This window comes from Mus caroli, chromosome 15, assembly GCF_900094665.2.
Source record: "Mus caroli chromosome 15, CAROLI_EIJ_v1.1, whole genome shotgun sequence".
NCBI classification, from domain to species: domain Eukaryota; kingdom Metazoa; phylum Chordata; class Mammalia; order Rodentia; family Muridae; genus Mus; species Mus caroli.
Genome location: NC_034584.1, coordinates 68,421,270 through 68,433,532, shown reverse-complemented (window position 1 = coordinate 68,433,532; position 12,263 = coordinate 68,421,270).

Below are 12,263 nucleotides of genomic sequence, written 5' to 3'. Positions count from 1 at the left end.
TCTCTCTCTCTCTCTTCCTCCCTCCCTCCCTTCCTTCCTTCCTTCCTTCCTTCCTTCCTTCCTTCCTTCCTTCCTTCCTTCCTTCCTTTCTTTTTTCTTTCTTTCTTGTTTTTTGTTTTGTTTTGTTTTTTTTCGAGACATGGTTTCTCTGTGTAGCCCTGGCTATCCTGAAACTCACTCTGTAGACCAGGCTGGCCTCGAACTCAGAAATCCGTCTGTCTCCCAAGTGCTGGGATTAAAGGCATACACCATCACTGCCCGGCTGATTTATGTTTTCTTAGTCCACTCTCTTGTTATCAGCTAGCTGCAGCTGCTGTGCCCATTTTGCAACTGCCAGGGACATTTCATGCTTTTTCTCAGACCTCACAGAGTAGTGGCCGTGCCTCTCTAAGGGCAAGTTAACTTAGAATGGAGTCTTAAACAAAATGGAGCTTATTCTGCTACCTCAGTCCCTTCACTTTCCCTTCCCCAAGCTGCTTTTCATCATGGTGTTTCCTCACAGGGAAAGTAACCCTAACTAAGCCAGCAGGAATAGGGCCCCGTCACTTGCAACATGGGCTCTACCGGGTGTGATCAGAACCGTGAGCCCCTCCCTGCAGGCCGTGCTCAGCCAGCAAGGGCACCTCCAGCCGCTTTGTTGGCTTTCTCTCTTTCTTGGCCTCATCACATTTTTAGAACAGGGATTTGTCCGTGAAGTCACCACTCTATCCTGTGTAGACAAACAGGATTCCCCTCCTGCTGGGGGAGACTAGAATGCACACGCCCGTTCCCATGGGAGTGTCCTGTGTGCACACTCAGACATTGGTGGGAAGGAACGTGACTTTCAAAGTTTTCAAGGGTGAGACCTCACCAGTAGAGGGCAGAGGAATCACGGGAGCTACGGGTATTATCTTGCCTGCAGCATTTTTAAAATGTCATTTGGAAAGAGAGGCCCATTGGACATGCAAACTTTATATGCCCCAGTACAGGGGAATGCCAGGGCCAAAAAGTGGGAGTGGGTGGGTAGGGGAGTGGGGAGGAGGGTATGGGGGACTTTTGGGATAGCATTGGAAATGTAAATGAGGAAAATACCTAATAAAAATATTAAAATAAAAGAAAGTAAGAGGGATTTTTTTATTAAATATTTTCTTTATTTACATTTCAAATGTTATCCCTTTTCCTAGTTTTCCCTCAGGAAATCCCCTATCTCCTACCCCCTCCTCCTGCTCCCCAACCCACCCACTCCCATTCCTGGTCCTAGCATTTCCTATACTGGGGCATAGAGCCTTAACAGGACCAAAGGCTAGTAAGAAAGAATCTTGAGGCTGTTATTTTGGGCAGAAGTAGCTCCCTTCTCCCCACCCCAGTCTTCTCCTCTCTTCTGAGGTGTTGTGTCTATAGCCAGATACTGGCACGTGCTAGGCAAGTGCTCAGCCACTGGGCTACAGCTAAAAATGTTCCATTTTTATCTTTATGTGTATGGGTGTTTTGCCTGCATGTATGGCTTGTGCACCACATACATGCAGTATCCAACACCAGTCAGAGGAAAGCGTTGGATTTCCTGGAACTAGAGGGTTGTGAACCGTCGTGTGGGTGCCGGGAATCGGAGTCAGGTCCTCTGGAAGAGTGTCCAGAGCTCTTTGACTGCTGATCCACTCTTTTAGCCCCATAAGGCCCTTAAAATCACACTTAAAACTCACGATAACAACAACAAAGGGAAACTTTGTGTAAGAAGTTGGGTGGTGTTGCAGGAGTCTGGCCTGCCATACACAGGATCTCAGTCAAGCTCTGGCTAGAGGTGGGAAATGGAGGAAGGGTTTCCCCTCAGCCCAGGGGCTGCTGATCAAAACCTCCATCCCCAGAGCAGCACAGTCCTAAGGGGTTGAAGTGCTGGTAGCAAGTAAGTGCTGAGTACCCCAGCACTCCACTCAGCTCCCAGAACACTGTGGAGAAGGAGGCTGAAAGAAAACAGGAAGCGGCAGAGTGTTGTAGAATACGCCTCCACCCTGTACCACCAAAACCACTTAAAAAAAAAACCCCAAGACCTCCCAGAGGGCTGGGTTTCAGTTTTGTAATCCCCTGACTGCTTGGTTGGTACTTTCCCTGTGCCTGTTGCTGTCTACTGTGTCTGAGATCCACGAGCCCTGCCCGATCCCCCATCTTTAAACTTTTTAATTGGCAGATAAAATGGACCTGAAACTCCTAAAAGGTGTAACACGGAACTTACTTTGTTTTACTCAGCCTTGGATCTCTTCCCGGTGAAGCACGAAACTGGGCAGCAGGCTTGGTATACCAGTATCCTGTTGTGATTATTGTAGGATTGTTGACATCTGAGGCAAGGGAAGGTATCCGGGATGTTTCCAAGAATTCTGTCCGTGGTCTTGCTGCATGGCCCCCAGCAGGGGAGGGGGTGCCTTCAGCAGGTCTATCCATGCCTGAGGACCGCACTGTCCACATTCAGGTATTGTGTAAGGAGCAAGACACACAGCCCCGCCCAGTTCTGTGGGGAATTGTAGTATCTGGGACAATCTGGACTGGTTCCCACAGTGGGTCTGCCTAGCTTTAAAAGCTCACAGGGACCCTCTGCAGTGTAGGCAGACATATAGCCATGCCATTATAGCACTGAGGCTTGAGGAAGACTATATAGGCAGCTGAGGAGTGAGGTGGTGGAGTGGGAAGCCAGCTGTGTGATACGAGATTGAGCAAGCAACAGCACCCCTGTTCCCTTCCCTCCCCCACACCTGAAATAAATTTGTCTCTGAGGCCCCCGGGAAACTGCAGGCCTGTGACAGAGGGGCTGTTGGGTGATCTTGCCGATACTTTTGTGATCACTCTTCCTTCTTGGGAGTGGATGGTACCTGACTGTAGCAAGACCATCGGGCCCAACACCTTTGCTCTTCCTGAGCAGCTTTTTCCCATTTCTTTAATGAGTAGGTGGAGAATTTCGTACATTTTACCCTTCTCTTCTTTTGATTAAAAATTCTACTTTGGAATCCTTTTTTTTTCTCTCTCTCTCTCTCCAGTCTGCTCTAAGCTTTCCAAAGCATCAGTGCATGCCTGCCACACAGTGCTCAGTTATGCCTTTGGCTGAATATCTAATTCTTCACTTGCAAGGTCTAAAAATACTGGGATGGAACAGAGTTAGACCAAGCTCTTCTCCACGTTCTAACAAGGGCAGCGGCTCCTCCAGTTCCCAGCAGCGTTTCCCCCTCACTCTGCAGCTCCTCAGAGGATTGGCTGACATTTCCCAGCTGTGCAACCATGGCCATGCCATGATCTCTGTCCCCTTTCTTGCTGAGTCCTTGCTGGAATCACCTTTAAGGTGACAAAGACTCATGGTTTAACCATATATTATACTTTGGCTCGGAAACCTGGGCTCTTTTGGGTTCTTCCTCTGGACTCTGCTATGTAAGTTTATCAAGAGATTCCACGCCATATCTGAGCAGGTTCCACATCTGCATCCTTCGGGTGACATCTAGGGACCCTGGCTTGCCAGTGTCCTCTGCATTCTGATGTTTTCTTTTTTAGGTTTTCCATCCACCAAGTCTTCTATCCCTTGGCTCTAAACCACTATTAGTTCATGTTGAATTGAGAATTGAGACCAATACCCCACCTACAATCCCACAAGGGTGGGCACTTGTTAGGATGGTCTTCAGTAGTCTACTTTAATATGTGTCATGGACTAAAGAGACAGAGATTAAAACTCTCTGTCTCTGCCTTTAACTCTGTCTCCCTGAATTCATTCTATTGCTCAGGCTGACCTCAAGCTGAGCATCCTCCTGCCTCAGTCTCCAGAAGGATGGGATTACTGCTGTAGCTCAGAATTCTAGTCTGTCCATCATCTTGTTCCGACATATGCAGCATCTGTTACAGCCCCACACCATTCCTGACACCAGTTTGCCCAGTCCTTCAGTCTTTAAGACTGGGCAGCAGATAACCAATAGGAGCTGATGGTGGTAAGTTCTGAATTGGCACCAGATTCAGGCCTCTGTAGATGTAAGGTCTGCCAAGGGCTGCTTTACTTGCCCCACATAGTAAAAGGGGCAGAAGGTTCTTGGGGTTCTGTCTAGTGGCCATATCTGGTGCCCGGCCCTACTCCGTTGTTGGCTGGGACATGCAGAGGGCTTGGGAAAGGCTGAACACTTCCCACAGAATGTTCTCTGGAAGAACAGTCTGAACTGCGCACTGCTGATGCCTCAGAGGGGACAGCGAGACAGACAGCTGCACAAAAAGGACTTTTCTCTTTCCCCTGATCTTTGATCAAGAATCACCTTCTGCTTAGAACCAAGTGTCAGACCAGGAGTCCTCAGGCCTTGGGACATATGCTGCTATATACTCCAGTAGTTACAGCCCAGAACACCAATCAACACTGAGTGTTGCGCCCTCTGCCTGGAGGGGCTATTCAACCTTCACCACAGTATGGATAAGCACTAAAGGCCACTTGTTGCAGGTTTGGACCTCAAGCTGTGTCAAGAGCCAGTATAGACTCAGAAACATGCATAGGGCAAACTCAAAGGACTGCTGGATGTGTTATGAGACCTTCACATAAGAACCAGCCACCCCGGTTGAGTGTAGGATGAACTATGCACTGTTCATGCTGGTCAGGCCTCTGGCCAAGAACTCATGACCCAGTATCCTGACAATGTGCCTGTGGCAGGTGGCTTGTGCTTGGCTCTACAGAAGTGTGATACCTTCAGGGTTGGGGATGAAGTTTAGTAGATCGTACACGGGGCTCTGGGTTCTATCCCTAGCACTTTACAAACTGGGCATGCAGGTGCACAGCTATAATTATAGGGTATGTGCACACACACAGAGGCCCACACACAGATGCACACACGATCCAATGAAGTCAGTCTTCTCAGACATTGACTTTCTGCTTTGAGGTGGATCAGCCCACATGCCCTGTCTGTGAGGGTGGCCAGGCTGGGCTCTCCTGGGAAAGCTCACTAGGTGGATCGTTGCTGTTCACCACTAACCAATGAGCTGTGTGTGTGTGTGTGTGTGTGTGTGTGTGTGTGTGTGTGCAAGCTGTGGTTGGGATATGTTTATGTACATGTGAGGGGTGTAACACTGGGTGTGTGTGAGTATGAATACGGGGGTGCATGTGTATGAGTTGTAGCTGATGTGTTAGGCCATGGGCAATGTGTTTATACATGTTGTGAGCAGAGGAGAGAGAAAAGGAGCAAGTACAGGGTCAGTGGTATGGTGGATTGTGTGATCGTGCTGCCCAGCGAGGCCTTGTATCCTAGCAACGAAGAGTTGAAGCTCTGGCAAGCCCTCACTTTCCCTCAGAACTGGGTCTTCGGAACTTGTGACTTCCATACTTGCTTCCCACTCATCCTGGGCTTGAAGTCCAACCCTAGTAAGGAAGAAAAACAAGAACCAAATGTCAGACCAGGAGTCTGAATACCAGCACTTGAATATGTCCAGAGAGAACACCAAGGTAGAATTGACTGGTGGCCCCTGGCCTCTGCGTGAGAAGCCAAGCCCTTGCAGTCCAGGCAAGAGGGTGGCAGGCTGCTTCCAGTTCCACCAGCTTTGGATGGTGTGGACTCTGGCTGTGGAGGTGAGAGGGAAGGACTGAGTACCTTTCTTGGCACCGTGCTCTTTGCCTGTGTCTACAGAACTGTCGCCCAAGGAAACATTGGTCACCAGTGCAGGGAAAAGCTTCCAGAAAGTTTGTCTGAAAGGGACAATTATTTCGGGGACTTGGAGACATCTGTATAGTATATGCCTCTTAGCCTTTTTTCTGGGGGATGGCTCCTGAGCTAGGGACCCATACTCTGACTCCCCTGCCACTTTGTCTCCGCTATGTGGCTCTGCCCCCCTGCTCTGCCCTCCCCCAGCTCCAGGCTCAACTCTTTTTATTGTTATACAAAAGGCATAAGTCAGTTTCCACACACTAAAGCTTCTTATCTGATCTAGGGGTTGTCTTTTTTTTTTTTTGGTTTTTCGAGACAGGGTTTCTCTTTATAGCTCTGGCTGTCCTGGAGCTCACTTTGTAGACCAGGCTGGCCTCGAACTCAGAAATCCACCTGCCTCTGCCTCTGCTGGGATTAAAGGCGTGCGCCACCACGCCCGGCCTCTAGGGGTTGTCTTAAAAGACTCCTCTCCTAAGCAGTTCTCATCCTGGTTTTCCGGGCTTTGTCTTGCAAACCCTTGAGAACCCTTCAAAAGACTAACTCCATAAAATTCCAGATAATGATCAGTGACAAAAGGCTACCTCAAAGCTTAGAGGCCACCACTCCAGATTCATGCCAGATACAAAGGTTCTGCTAAAATCCTGTTACAGACAACCAATCCCTGGACAGCAGCCTGACCAAATCTAGGCCGTTGCCAGCTTTTCCCAGCCTCTCCTTCCTGAGAGGGACCCACCCTTTGCCCTGGACAGCTTCAGAAGGGGATATGGGAGCAAGGAGAGAGGGGGTCAGTCTAGGCAGAGCTGAAAGGAATGCTTTACTTAGTGGGGGAGGGGACTGTGGGAGTGAGTGAATGTAAGCTCTGAGGTGAGGAATGAGTGCTTCATAGATTCGAGAAAGAGCCCTTACAGCAGGCTTGGTGTTACCTTTACTTCCCAAGCCCGTGCGCGCGCACATACTAATGTAAACATTAAAAAAAAACCAAAACAACAAAAAACCCCTTTTTATTGATTTTTTTGTGAATTTCACACCATGCAACCTGAATCCCACTCATCTCTCCATCCCTTCATATCCACCATTCCCCCTTGCAATCTCCCCCCACCCATAAAATAAAATAAGAGTTAAAAAACAAAACAAAACATATTGCCACGGAAGACAGAGTGTGTCACAGTGTGTTCCTCAGGGCACCCTCTGTCCCCACATCTTCACTTGCAAATGTTCACTGCAATGAATCACTGGTCTGTTTCCAGGCCTCTGACTTCTGCTACACTATCAATACTAGATCCTCCTAGGAATTCCTTTCAGATATCCTGTTGTTGCCCTGGGCCGTGGGGATCCTGCAGCTTTGGTTCTGCAGGACCGGCCCTTTCACGTGCTCCAGCAGATCATAGATAGGGTAGATGTTGGTATAGGTCAACTCAAAACCCTAGATCTGGGCCTAGGTTGTAGCTGAGTTGGTCAGCCTGCCAGTTCTCCTGTACCTATACCACCAGGGCAAGCTCTCCAACACCACCCAGGCTAGCAAGGGGCAGGGTCAGCTCTCCTGCTCTCATGTCCTTGGGGTGAGCTCATGAACACCTTTGCCACCAGGGCCAGCTTTACTGGACTGCCCAGGTGAGGTGCAGGGCCTGATCTCCCAAGTGCTGCAGCCAGTGAGGGGCAGGGGCAGGGGCAGGGGCAGGGGCAGGGGCAGGGGCAGGGGCAGGGGCAGGGGCAGGGGCAGGGGCAGGGGCAGGGGCAGGGGCAGGGGCAGGGGCAGGGGCAGGGGCAGGGGCAGGGGCAGGGGCAGGGGCAGGGGCAGGGGCAGGGGCAGCTCTCTCACTCTCATGACCTTGGAGCCAGCTTAGCACAGTGCCTCAATCCAGCTAGAGACATCTGCATGGCCTTTGGTGGTAACATGGGCCTGGGACGTCAACACAGACCCTGACTGCCACTGGACCACAGACCCAGACATGACTCTGGCAGCAACATGGTCCCAAATGTCCCCATGGTCTCAGTTGGTAGCACAGATGAGCATGTTCCCCATGGCAGCATGGCCCTCAGATATCCACATGGTCTCTGGTGGCAGCCCATACCAGGGGCAGACGCTTGGCCTTTGGTGGTAACTCAGGACACAGACATTGACACAGACACAAGCTGGAGGAGAGCCATGGAGCCAAACAGGGCCCTTGGTGGCAGACTGGGCCAGAATCTGACCCAAAACCTCTTCTTTTGCCTGTTCCTCACCACCGACAAGTCTTCAGTTCACCTCTCTCTACAGTGTACCATCTCCTCAGCCGTGCTTTCTCTACCATCTTTCCTATCCTTCCATGATACATCCATCCATCACAGTGGTGCCCGTGGCAGGTGCTTGGTAGCTTTCTTAGGGCCACTGCAGGCCAGCCAGCCCAGGGTGGGTGCTTTGGTGTCATTCATCTGGCCTCCCCAGCCGGGTAAACAATTTTTTTAAAAGGAGAAATTCACCCTCCTTGAGTCAGCAATTTAAGAAATATAGGATAACTTCTTTAGGCATTAAATGAGAGTAAATACTTAACTATTAGGTCAATACCTTTATATGTATTAAAATGATATATTCTAAATGTGTATGTGTGTGTACATATTCTAAATGTGTATGTGTATGTGTGGTGTTGTGTGTAGGTGAGTTGTACAAGTATTTATTGGTATGTGTTCCTGTGAGTATGTACTTGAACGCATGTATTTAAGCACATGCTGTGAGTGTGTGTACATGTGTGTACATGCCTGAATGTCTGTTCATGTATGTGCACATGTGTTTGAGCAGCTGTGTTTGATAGTTCTAGTTCTGGGGTGGGTCTCAGCAAGTTCTGCCCAGTGTCTCTCTGGTGGCCAGAGTCTTGTGCTGTGACATTGGTTGCATGGGTTCTATGCTGGCTATGTCTCCACCTGACTGCATGTCTGGGGAGGTGACCCAGCTCTTCCACCCACTACCCAAGTGGCCCACTGTGCAGGGAGGAGGTAACCTCTAGCTGGTCTCCAGGAGGTGATCTTCTTGGGTTGGGGGTCTCACAAGCTCACCTGGTTCTGCAGCTGCTACCGTACTTAGGGGCTGAGATTTTGTCCAACCGCCTCGCCTCTGTACAGAGGACATCTCTGGCCTGCGTAGGGGGAAGAGGATTCCTGGTGCTGGGCAAGCATGTTGGCTATACCTTCATGATCAAAATTAGCCATTGCTCCAGAACTGCGAGTCAAGAAAATCAAACAGGAGAGAGACTGTGAGCGAGGCCAGGCCTTCACTGGGTAGTAGAAATGTGTGACTGGGTCTTAGGAAGGCTGTGTCTGCTTCTCTCATTGGCTTACTTAGTGGCATGGTCAGTCTTCAGTGTCCTCAGGACATCATGGATATCTTAAGTCGTGTCTGCTCAAGTCCCTCACATGGGCTGGTGCATTATACCCATAGGGCCTGCAGTATCCTATGCTTCTTGTATTCTGTAGATGACAGCTAATGCCACACAATGCATACGCCGTCCAAACACCCACTAGCCTGGTGTGTTCAGGTCAAGTGCATGTTTCCCTGAATATTTTCTATCCCCACATGGCTCACTCTGCTCATGCTGTACCTGGTATGGGGATGGCACTAGGAGTGTCCTCAGAAACCAAGGTCAAGCAAACCGAGGCTGGGAGTAGCCGAGCTGCTTTGAGAATCTGTTCATAGTTGCTTGTGAGCAAAACATTGAGCACTAAACAGTCTCTGGGACAAACCTTCAGTCCTAAATTCACACAATGGTATCTATCTTGTAATAAATTCTAGGCTGCCTGAAAGGATTTTTAAATTCCTCTTGATGGTAAAGTACAGAAGGGCCTCCCCACGAAGGGAAATACTAACATCTTCACCCCCAAACTCGACGCTCAACTTTTAAAAAATGTATTTAATATTTTTATTTTCTAGAATAGATTATTTTTGCCATTTCCTTCTGTCTTTTATTTATTTTTAAACAATTTTTTAATTAGATATTTTTCTCCATTTCTTCAAATGCTATCCTGAAAGTCCCCTATACCCTCCCCTGCCCCACTTCCCAACCCACCCACTCCTGCTTCCTGGCCCTGGCTTTATTCCAGTTCTTTAGAATCCTACCAAAGCTTCCCCTCAGTGCATACAGCTTTGCTAACTGTGGTGTATCAGCTGACTGGGAGAGGAATCTCAGCATGAGGGCATTGATTTTGGATGTGATGAGTTGACAGAGGGACACTGAGCCACAGGCACCCATGCTGGGAGCCCTTGAGAGGTTCTCCTTCTGGGTCTGTGATGAAGAACTGTGAATTGACTCCCATTGGTGGGAGGGTCTGTGTCCCTGTGTCTCCAGAACTGTTTCAACGCAAAGTGAAGCTTGGGGGTTAGAGAATCAAGACTTGGCCTTGAGTGTATGTTTGTGTACACATGGGCGGGGTTGGGAGTTGGAAGCCTCTTCCTTCACAGTCCCGGCAAGTGAAGGACCTTCAGGCTCCGAATCTCACTTCAGAAGGCCTCTGGGGATACCAAAAAGGATGGAGAGCAAAAAGCCCTTGCCCTCCCATGATCCCATGGTCTTGTGGTTCTGGGAGTGTAGTGAATGGCTTCAGGGGGAGGATCAAGGGCCTGCTCCTTTTCTTGACATGTACCTGAGCCTTCTCTCAGCCTCTTCCTGGCTAAGGAGTTGAGGGTGGAAGCTGGGTTTGGGAGACCACTTCTCTTAGCCAGAACACTTAGCGGTTTCTGAGAGAGTCCATCTGGTTCCCTCTGCTTGCATGGTTTCTGTGTGGCAGGTGTGTTCTCAGCCAATGATTCCCGAGACAGACAAGTCATGGTTGCATCAGCCAAAAAGCTCTGGTCTGCCACAGACTGACAGAGAGACTTGGCCATCTGTCTACTCATTTCCAAGGCCGTGATGGCTGGACTCCTGCCCATCCCTTGGGGTACCTTTATCTATACTAGGAGATTTTAGAGGGGGATATAACAGAAAGGGGAGGACCTTCTCTCCCTAGTGAGATGCAGATAGGAGACTGTAGGAAAACAGTATTGGTCATTGTCTCTAGTTTGCCAAGCCCCAGATTAGAGACTACAGATCATATCTGGCTCTCCCCCATCAATCATCATCATTGAACCTCAACTCCAGCCATGGAACCAGAAGGGGAGGTGGGATGGAGAGGCCGGTTGGGCTGTATACCTTTCCCATAAACACATGGGAACAACGGAGACTCCAGATAGAAGAGCTTCCTGGAAAAAAACAAGGAAGCCACACCGCAATGTAGACACAACTTACTTCCACAGGAAATGCAGCTGGAGCCTGCCCTGCGCACCAAGCCTCCCATGCTTGAAGCTGCTTTGTCCCAGTGTTTTCTCACTGTTCCCCCTGGGTGGCCCCTCCAGGACAGTGCTTGCTTGTGGGGTGTTCTCCTAGTCAGGCCCCCTTGTGGCTGTTCTGTGGGGACACACTAGTCTGTCTTGCCCTGTTAGATTGTCTCTGCCTGCTCAATGCTCAGATCTCAAACTCTGAAGCCTGAGTCAGGTCTGTTTGCCCCTACTTCGGAGGGTGTTATAAATGTTGGAAACATTCCAAGGTCAGTGCAGGGTGAGAAGGATCAGGCTTGCCATTCAGGATCAGGAAGAGGCCATTGTATGCCTAGGTTGCTCTGTGAAGGTAGAGACGGCGTGGGTGCACTTGCCTAGGTGGAGGGGGAGAGACAGAGAGAGGCAGAGACACAGAAGTAGGGAGGGAGGTATCAGAGATGGATGAAATAGAGAAATAGAGACAAAGAAAAAGAGGACAGAAAGTAATGGAGAGAGACAGAGATAGATAGATAGATAGATAGATAGATAGATAGATAGATAGATAGATAGATAGGCAGACAGACAGGGCTGGGGTAGACTGAGTCTTAGCAGTTAATGGAACCCAGCAATGGTACAGACAGCTTGAAAGCAAACGAGGCCACTGGAAGGGGCTGGAGCCTGGGGGCTGTGTTCAGCTGATCCTGTTGGTGTAGGTTGGGTACAGGTAGTAAGAAGGCCAGAGTCAAGACAGGGTGCTCAGCACACCTTCTCTCCCTCATTCCTTGCCTACCATCTCCTCAGCCTCTTTGCATTGTGGTGCCAGTGGCTCTGATTTTGTGCACAGGCAGCTTGGAGGCTGTGGAGGTCGGGGGTCAGTGAACAACAAAAGCACAGAGTATGAAGCGCTTCCTTTGCTCCCCAGAGCGCCATCTTCATATCATTCTCCCCTCTCAGGCAGGCAAGGACAATCCCATAGGACCTTCCACTTTCAACCTTAGAGTCCTTCTCTGGAAGCCGGTGGGCCCAGATGTCTAGACCAGTTGTTAAGAGCACTGACTGCTCTTCCAGAGGTCCTGGGTTCAATTCCCAGCAACCACATGGTGGCTCACAACCATCTGTAACTAGGATCTGATGCCCTCTTCCGGTGTGTCTGAAGACAGTGACAGTGTATTCACATATATAAAATAAATAAATAAATCTTTTACAAAAAGAAAAATCTCAGACTCACAAGCTCGCTCCACCATTTAATGGGACAAATGGTGGCAGCATCTATGGGGACCAAACCTTGAGGGGTACACCTTGAGGCCTGCCCTAGACTTTACTCTGTCATAGTGGCAGAGCAGTGGTCAACTTCCTAAAGGAGTACTGACCCTAACTCCTGT